Source organism: Tenrec ecaudatus, chromosome X (assembly GCF_050624435.1).
Source record: "Tenrec ecaudatus isolate mTenEca1 chromosome X, mTenEca1.hap1, whole genome shotgun sequence".
NCBI classification, from domain to species: Eukaryota; Metazoa; Chordata; class Mammalia; order Afrosoricida; family Tenrecidae; genus Tenrec; species Tenrec ecaudatus.
Window position 1 is genome coordinate 52,719,795 of NC_134548.1, and position 10,436 is coordinate 52,730,230.

A 10,436-nucleotide genomic window follows, 5' to 3' on the forward strand; every position below is an offset into this window, starting at 1 on the left:
GTTTGATTTCAGTATAACCCCAGGTCTATCCGCTAGGATTTCCAATACATATTAAATAATTACCTGCATAGAGGGGGGAAGAAAAAATACTTTTTCAGAATGGAAATATCTGAATACATAGCATTTTCTGGATTGTGGGGACTCCGTTCAGAAGCACCAAGAAGGTACAAAGCACTGACACCCAACCCACCCACCCTCCAACCAACACATCTTGGATACGGAGGATCCTACTAGTTCCTCAGAACAAGGAACATGCTGAGATGGCCTCTATGGAAATCTCAAATTTATGTTTTTCCATAACAATGCTAGACCATATTTGTTTGTCTGTTTGTTTAATTTTATTATTGGGGGTTAGTACAACTCTTATCACAATCCATACATCCATCGTGTCAAGCACATTTGTACATATGTTGCCATCATCATTCTCAAAACATTTGCTTTCTATTTGAGCCCTTGGTATCAGCTCCTCATTTTTCCCTCCCTCCCCATCCCTCCTGATAATTTATAAATTATTATGTTGTCATGTCTCACACTGATGGATGTCTCCCTTCACCCACTTTTCTGTTGTCCATCCCCCAGGGAGGGGGTTATATGTAGATCCTTGTAACTGTAAACCATGTTTTTAATGGATAGGGGACGGGAGGGGGAATCCTGTAACTCTTACCCTGAGAGTCAAGCGAAGTCAAACACAGGGCTCTGAATGGCAGTTATTGCTTCTGTATTCACATGGCAACAGATTGCACCATTGTAATTTTATTTATTTATTTATTTGCCTAGGGTACAAAACCATGCAACATAGGAGACCAAAAGAAACTTTCAAGGACTCAGACCCCAGGGGCCACGTCATACTACATTGCTCTTTTCTCCATCTTCTCTGCTCCTTGTACCTCTTTTCGGGACTTAAGGCCCTAAATGTTGAATTCACCTCACCTCCAGGTTGCAGCTTCAGGAAGACCAATGGTGGCTCATGTAGCTCACTCATCATCAAGTGTGCTATATCTCGGGTCCTTCTCGAAGCTAGCCCTCACCTTTGGCCCCATCCCTGCTTTTGGTTCCCCAGGCATCCGAGTACTCTACTCAGATGAGGAAAGTCAGCCTCATTGGCCATGCAGCTCAAGATTGTGCCAGAAATCCATTTCCTTATTCTAGTGGTACACGTGTTTTAATGCATTGCTGTGTCTGTCTGGTTGGTAAGTATGTGTTGACTGACTGACAGAAAAGTCCATTGGTACGGGCTGGTTCATAAAGTGAATTCTCAGCTCAGAGGCTGTTGTGCCATGCCCATTTAATAGAGCTTGGCAGCAAGTCTCAACAACTAGTCACAAAAGGAAAGTGCAAGGGAGCAGTCAGCTTCTCTTTGGAGAATGCCAAGATGCCATTAATCGCTGTCCCAGCCCAGGGAAGCTGGAAAAAGAGCCTGGAGCAGTGAACAGGGTGGGGTAGGCAGCAGGAAAGTGGGTAATGAGTCAGAAAGGAATGTCTGCAACCCCACACCCGAATACCTGCATGCCAATGTGAAGAGAGCCCTGCACAGATTCCTTTGCACATGCCACAGACTCTAGTGCTCTTCTGAGGACAGTTTTTTCCATATATGAATCTTCCCAGTGTTTTCCCACATAATTGCTTTTGGGTGGAACTTGGCAGAAGTGCGCTGTCATTTTGATATCTTTTTCCCCCTTCTGGTGCTTGCTTGGCATCACCAGCTTTGGCTTTGTTCATTCAATTTGCTGTTGTTAGCTGCCATCCATACACACACACACACACACACACACACACACACACACCAACGTTTATATAGCAGAAAAATGCTGCCTGGTCCTGTCCCATCTCCATGATCCATTCTTGATTAGACCTTTGTGATACATGGAGTCTTTACTGGCTGATTTTCCAGAGTAGATCACCAAGCCTTTCTTTCTAGTCCATCTTAGAATATAAAACCTTTCCAAACTCACTACCGTAAACTTGATTCTGACCCACAGCTACCCTATAAGACAGTAACCTCCCTGTGGGTTTCAGGGACTGTAACTCTTTATGGGACTAGAAAGCCTCGTCTTCCTCCTGAAGATCAGCTGGTGATATCAAACTGATGATCATGTGGTTAGCAGCCCAACATATAACCACTGTGCCACCAGCATAAATCTGCTAAACATCATAGTATATTCAAGCTGTCACTGAGATATGACAGCTGCCCATGAAGCATCAGTTGAACTCAGATCACCCATATGAAAGGTGAGAATTCTACCAGGGAATCACCTATTCATTGGGCCCACATTCAGTGCTACAGAGGAAAAAAGTGAAAATAGTAGCCTGGAGGTAGTGAACTTGGTGTTTTTGTTTGTGTTTGTGACAGCCAGATAGAACTGGGAAAAGAAGGGGGACAAGTTGACAATGGAAGGAATTCTAATACAAAATGCAGGCATTCTAATATATGCCTCCCCAGTACAAAGGAAGGTAATGAGCAGATAAGACACATTTTCTTATCAATGGAAGAGAAGATGCTAGTGAAATGGTGTGGGTGGATGGGGAAAGGCAGAATGCACACATTATCCCCACAATGATTGAACTAACCTTTAGTTTGGGGTGGTGGTGGTGATAAGAACACAGCATGAACTCTGGGGTACAGGGAAATAAGTACATGGAAAGGAGAGGTACACTACAGAAAGCCAGACAGTAGCAGAAGACCCATTGGAAAGCCCACCAATTGTGGAGGGAAGTCAGATGCTCTATTTGGTTCTTGTAGGTGGGGTTTACACCCTACTGATAATGGTTCCTATGGAGATCCAGAGAACAGGTCAAAGTTAAACTGCCATCCTAAATCTAGGATCCACCCATCTTGTCACATGCATACCCCCATCCCTCCTCTTCCTATTGTGTCTATGTCCCTAGACCACCCCCCCTCATTACTGTATTACCTATAGCACAGCCCCTTCCTGTGACGTATGTCTGGACCTGTAATTGGGGGGCTTGCATGTCCCCAGAGAATATAAAAAGCCTGGGCTAGCATTAAAGAGCTATCTCTCTCCCTCCACGTGGACCATCAAGTGGGACTGGGGTGAGCATGCTACCATAAATCGTGTCTGACTCCATTTATTTCAATATTTCTAGCTCTCATGCTCTCTGTAACGTCACTATGATCTTTACTTATTATCGCTGTAAAATTGCGCCTACCGGACCCGTAATGATGTGTTAGGGGATGGCTTCCCCTAACAACCAACGATGGAAGGGCCTCCATTTGAGGGATGAAAATATGACTCTTTATTCTATGGGGCTCCCAGATGAGCTGGGGGCCCATTTGATGTTTCACACCAAAATACCACCATAATAAACTCACTTGTCCCATCCAAACTATTTCTCTGACTCTGGTCTGAATGCTGTCCCTTGTCTAAATTCTTTCTTGCAAGCAGGACAAGAAGGGAGAGAGGAAAGGCATGAAACTTTGAGCCACCTTCCTGTAACATTTGTTTGCTTTTAAGATTATACAAATTAAAAAATAGATGCTTGAAAATTGACAAATGGGATATACTGAAGATAATGCACCTGTGCACATCGAAAGAATTTACCAAGAGAGTAATAAGAGAGCCCACGGACTGGGAAAACATCTTTAGCAATGATACATCATACAAAGGCATTGTCACTAACATCTACAATACTCTGCTAGCTTCCAAAAAGAAAAAAAAATTAATTGCCAACCGAGGAGCTGGACAAAGGACCTGAACAAAAGTTTCACAGGGGCAGAAATCTGAATGATCAATAAACATATGAGGAAACATTCCCAATCTTTAGCCATAAGAGAAATGCAAATTAAAACAACAATGAGGTACCCTCTAACACACTAAAATATAGTCCAATTCAAAAAATGAGAAATCAACAAGTGTTGGAGGGGCTGTGGGGACACAGGAACTCTCATCCACTGCTGGTGGACCTGTAAGTATGTACAGCCACTATGGAAATCGATCTGGCAATATCTAAAACAGATGGCAATCAAGCTACCATATGACCCAGCAATCCCCCTACTGGGCATATATCCAGAAGAGGTGAGAAAAAACCATGGCCAGACATCTGTGCTCCAGTGTTCGTTGCGGCACAGTTCACAACTGCAAGGAGTTGAAAACAACTTAAATTTCAATCGACTGACAAGTGGATTAAAAAACTGTGGTACATACATACAATGGAGTACTACCCATCGCTAAAAAGCAGTGATGAACTTATGAAGCACATTGCTGCATGGGGAGAACTGGAGGAAATCATACTAAGCGAAGTAAACCAAGCACAATAGGACAAGTACAACATGAGTCCGCTGAGGTAAGCTTTTAAAAAAATGCAAAAGGGGCATAGGGAATAAGCTACTGTATACAAACATTCCTGGGGTGAGGACCAGGTAGTATAGCAAGGGCCAGACCAAATCAAGGGATACATATGGTAGCCAACTAAAATGGAGGGGGGCAGAAAAAATAGAAAAAAGCAGGGGCACAAGGCACTAAAGGCACTAATCCACCCAAGGGGAGGGTATTGTTTGTGTCTCCACAGGGAAAGAGGGACCAGACTTCAACCCAGTGCTCCAAGATGTGAATACAACACACCGGCATGGAGTAGGGAACCAGTGGAGAGGTCTGAGGGGCTGGCCCCAATCCCAACTAAGTGGACACCTGCCCCTCCCCCCAGAAGAATTTATCTCAGAGGATAGCACTGAATCTACAGCTGAGGGAAAGGGACATGTCTGATCCGAGCACATGGGAGCAAAGGAAGGGGGAGGAAGAGAGAGTGGAGCCCATCCTGGCCCACCAAGCCTTGAATACGAGATTCCCGCTCAGAGCAGCCAATCCACACAGAAGACCATATGGCCGGCCCCACTATGAGACACGACATCCCTCACTGACCCATAGCCCTACAGGGAACAACACTGGAGACACAGTGTGGGAATTCTACCCAAGCTAGTTCCACCACACCGAGGCAAAACTCCAAGGGCATGCAACAGAACAACAAGGGGAACAGAGCAACAAAGTCCCCAAGGAATACAAAAAATAGACTTTGGGGTCAGGGCTTGGTGCCCCATCAGACTCAACCGGAAAACACTCCTAACGGCCAACAAACAGTCCTTGAACTAACTACAAGCTTTTCTTTCTTATAGTTGTGTGGTTTTTTTTGTCATTGGCTTGTTGGTATTGTTATTATTGTTTTGCTTTCTTTTGTTGCTTGTTTTGCTCTATCTTATTTTTGTGCATGTTATTATTTCTGCAGGTCTGTCTAAACAAGATAGACTGGAGGAACAATCTGGAGGAGAAAATAATGGGACTGACAGTACCAGGGGGAGATAGGATAGGAGCAGATGGGGGGGAATAAAGCGGTGTTAACAAACCCAGGGACGAGGGGAAAACAAGTGATCCAAATGGGTTATGAGGACGGTGTAGGAGGCCTGGCAGGGGGTGACCAAGTATAATGTAAGTGTGAGGAATTACTGAAACTCAAATGAAGGCTGAACATGATAGTGGGACAAGAAGAATGTAAAAGGAAATAGAGGAAAGAGCTAGGAGGCAAAGAACATATATAAAGGTCTATATAAAGGCATGTACATATGTAAATATATTTATATATGAGGATGTGGAAATAGACCTATGTGCATATATGTATAGGTTCAGTATTAAGGTAGAAGATGGACATTGGGCCTCCATTCAAGTACTCCCTCAATGCAAGAATACTTTGTTCTATTAAACTGGCATTCCATGATGTTCACCTTCCTGACACAATCGCTGAAGAAAAAGCAGGTGCACAAGCAAATGTGGTGAAGAAAGCTGATGGTGACTGGCTATCAAAAGATATAGCATCTGGAGGGCTTAAAAGCTTGAAGGTTATTCCTCTACTTCTTAAACGCTTCCTCCCCCCGCCCAACTATCATGACCCCAATTCTACCTTGCAAAGCTGGTTAGACCAGAGTATGCACAGAGGTACAGTTGGGATCTGGAAACACAGGGAATCTAGGACAGATGAACCCCTCAGGACCAAGGATGAGAGTGGCAATACCAGGAGGGAAGTGGGGGTAGAAAGGGGGAACTGATCTCGGGGATCTACATATAATCTCCTCTCTGGGGGGGGGGGGGGGGCTGGGCAACTGGAAAGTGGGTGAAGGGAGATGCCAGGCAGTGTAAGATAAGGTAAAGTAATAATTTATAAATTATTAAGGGTTCACGAGGGAGGGGCGAGCAGGGAGGGAGTGGGAGGGAAAAGGAAAATGAGCTGATTCCAGGAACCCAAGGGGAAGGCGAATTTTGAGAATGACGAGGGTAACGAATGTATAAGGGTGCTTTACTCAATTGATATATGTATGGATTGTGATAAGAGTTGTATGAGCCCCAGTAAAATGATTTTTTTTAAAGGCTTGAAGGTTAACAAGCAGCCATCTAGCTCAGAAGCAACAAACCCCACCTGGAAGAAGCACACCACCCTGTGTAATCACGAGGTGATGAAGGGATCAGTTATCAGGCATCAAAAAATCATATCACTGTGTGCTCACCTTCCCGATATGATCGCTGAAGACAAATGGGTACATAAGCAAACGTGGTGAAGAAAGTTGATGGTACCTGACTATCAAAAGATATAGCATCTGGAAACTTAAAGACTTGAAGGTAAACAAGCAGCCATCTAGCTCAGAAACAACAAAGACCACATGAAAGAAGCACACAAGCTTGTGTGATCACCAGGTGTCAAAGGGATCAGGTATCAGGCATTATCAGAACGAAAAATCAGGAGGGAGGGGAAAAAATAAGGAGCTGATGCCAGGCACTTAAGTGGAGAGCAAATATTTTGAGAATGATCAGGGCAATAAATGTACAAATGTGCTTTACACAATTGATGTATGTATGGATTGTGATAAGACTTGTATGATCCCCTAGTAAAATGATTTTTTAAAATCATATCATTGTGAATGAGGGTGAGTGAGGAGTGGAGACCCAAAGTCCATCTGTAGGCAATTGGACATCCCCTTATGGAAGGGTCACAGGAAAGAGATGAGCCAGTCAGGGTGCAGTGTAGCAACGATGAAACATACAACTTTCCTCAAGCTCCTGAAATCTTCCTTTCTCCTCCCCCTCTGCCCCACTATCATGATCCCAATTCTACCTTACATATCTGGCTAGACCAGGGGATGTACACTGGTACAGACAGGAACTGGAAACAGGGAATCCAGGGCGGATGATTCCTTCAGGACCAGTGGTGAGGATGGAGGTGGGGTGGGACCGAGAGGGGAAAATGATTACAAGGATCTGCATATAACCTCCTCCCTGGGGGACAACAGAAAAGTGGGTGAAGGAAGACATCGGACAGTGTTAGATATGACAAAACAATAATTTATAAATTATCAAGGGTTTATGAGGGAGTGGGGAGCGGGAAGGGAGGGGGAAAATGAGGAGCTGATACCAGGGGATTACATGGAAAGCAAATATTTTGAGAATGATGAGGGCAATGAATGTATAAATGTGCTTTACACAATTGATGTACATATGGATTGTGATTGTGATAAGAGTTGTATGTGCCCCTAATAAAATGATTTAAAAAATTAAAAATAGATGCTTGTTAGAGAATTCTTATACAACAACACATATTAATAAATTTTATTCCAAGAATGTGAATTAATTCTCCCAAGTGATTTTGTTTTGAATCTTCACTTAGATGCAGGTACAGGGGAATGGTTGCCATCGAAGCAGCCCAATTTACATATCCTACTTTAAATATCAAGTCAAAGTTAATACTTGAAAAAAAAAGAAAAGGGGTGGGGAATAAAAAAGAAAGAAAGAAAGAAAGAAGGAACAAAGCTTAACAAACTCGGTCAGGGTCAACTAGAGGTCTGGATGACCCATCCCAAACTGTGTCACATGATCTGCTCTACAGGAAGTCCAGATGACTCATCAAACACTGCTTCACATGTTAATGAGGTGCACAAGCCATGGATTATGAGCCCAATCATTGCACTGGAATAAGGATCAATCAAGATGCAAGCCCCAAGCCAGGATAGTTTCACTCACCTCATCTGCACGTGAACCATAGACATTGAATAAGGAAGACCAAAGCAGAATCAATGCATTTGATTTGTGGTGCTGGAGAAGATTATATAAAGTACTATGGACTGCTAAAAGGACAAACAATATGTCTCAGAATAAGTATGACCACAGGGTTCCTTAGAGGCAAGGATGCCAAGACTTCATTTTACAGACTTTGGACCGTATATCAAAAGAGACCTGTCCCTGAAAAAGGACATCATGTTTGGTAAAGTGTAGGGGCAGAGAAATAGAGGAAAGCCCTCAAGGAGATGGACTGACACAGTGGCTGCAACAAGGGACTCAAGCATACGAACAATTGTGAGGATGGTACAGGACTAGGCACTGCTTCATTCTGCTATCCACACAAGAATAAGGGTCAATGAGAAAGTAGGTCCTGTCACCTAACTCTGATAAAATCCAAAGTACCCCTAGATGGGGTCTTCCTCAAATTGTGAGTTGGCATGTTTCATGAATGAAATGTGCTTTGCTTATTAAATCTTGGTTACACTCACTGTCCTGTCTTGATGTCCTGTATGTATGACTTCCTGTGTTGTGGTGGCAAAGTGCTAGGCAGAAGTTGGTTAGCTTTTCTCCTGTATTAGAGCTTAAACTCTGAGCACCTGGGTTTGCAAAGGACTATGGATAGTAGTGACAACCCAAAGCCCATTGACAATGTCTCCATGTATATTAAGCTTCCATCGATTGCTTTCTGGTCATTAACTAAGGTTGTAGATAATCTTACCATCAGTCAGAGTGCCTTAGAAAGTAGATTACCTCCACCCCTCTCCAGCCAGCCCACAGAGAGGCAATCTCATTTAGGGGCTTACCTAGGTGTGGCCTTGATGGAGGTACTGGGGACAGTATGGGGTAGGGGAGGTCACATAGTCGTGAAGCGTGTCCTATCAGTCTCATCCTGACTGCCTTGATTGGCAAGCGTGTGCCAACCACGGCCTTTTCCTACTCCTGCAGTCACACCTATAACTGTGATGTATTGATCTGCCACCGATCATGAATGTGTGACAGTGTCCTTTGTGTCCCATGCCTTATTTCAGCAGTTGCAAGGCTATGAATCCTTAGATGCCATTTTGACCTCATGCTAATAGCCTCCCTCATCTGAATGATGTATCTTTGTCTTTGTGTTGTCTTTGTCTGTTTTAAGACTTAATAAATGTTCTCCAGTTATGTTTGAGATGAGATTGCTCCGGTACCCTAAAACACTCCAAGGAAGAAAGCCCAGCAACTTCGGTGCTCAGCACATGAGACCCCTTAGATTGGTAGCTCTCAACCTCTGGGTCACAACCCCTTTGGGGGTCAAACAACTCTTTCACAGGCGTCGCCCAATTCATAACAGTAGAAAATTTACAGTTAAGTAGCAATGAAAATAATTTTATGGTTGGGGGTCACAACCACATGAGGAACTGTATTAAAGGGTCACGGCATTAGGAGGGTTGAGAACCACTGCCTTAGATATAATAGAAAAGGGACAACATATTCTAAGCCCTAAATTCCAGGTGATCCATGCTCTCTGTTTACATGATGCAAAACGAGCCCAGAAAAGCCATCAAGAGTATGCCATTTGCTGGCTAAGAAGCTGGGGCAAGTGGGTTCTCTCTCCCTAGCTCCAATTCAAGTATTTTCTCCTTAGAGCTTGAGGTCTATCAAATGCTATGAGATCAGAGAGGAAGAGGCAATGATACAGCCAGTCTCTTTGTAACCTTTTTCACCTCATCAAGGGACAACTTCAAAATAAGATCATACATGTTCATGTGACAGGCAAATAGAGTAGGGTAGAGAAGGTGGAAGTTAAAGAGTGAACTTTGACCAACGCCTCTCAAACCTACAACATTGCCTTAGCTTAAGAAAGTAAGTGCACGCTATGGGGAAAAGGATGACAAGAGGTAAAAGGGACTAGAGGACACTTCTCTTCAGGCAAGGCTTAGAAATGTTTCCAAAGCTCTTTTATAACTGACAGGCATGCGAATTATGTCCTGGCCAGTTCAACTGCCTTGCCCAGCACTTTGGGGGGAAAAACAACACATGTTTGCCTCCATTTGCAATCCATCACCACATTCCTTTACTCCATTCCAATTTGTGCTTCATTTTTAAACTAGTTATAACATCTGCCTGGTTCCCTCTGTTATTGTGAGTAAAATAAAGTCTTTAACACATGTTCACTTTCATTTCTGCATGCGTGAGATTTCGTCCTTTTCTGGACAATTATCTTTTTAACTCCTTTCTAAGATTTCTTCAGTAGCAGAAGGGAGCCATCTGTAGAAAGGTAGTACTAGCTGACTTACAGATACACACACAAAGACCCAGAGCCCTAGACAAACTGGCTCCTCTCGGGGAAGTGCTCTTTCTCCCAGTCACCTTCCCTCTAATGTCCCAGGTTAACATTACCTTTTA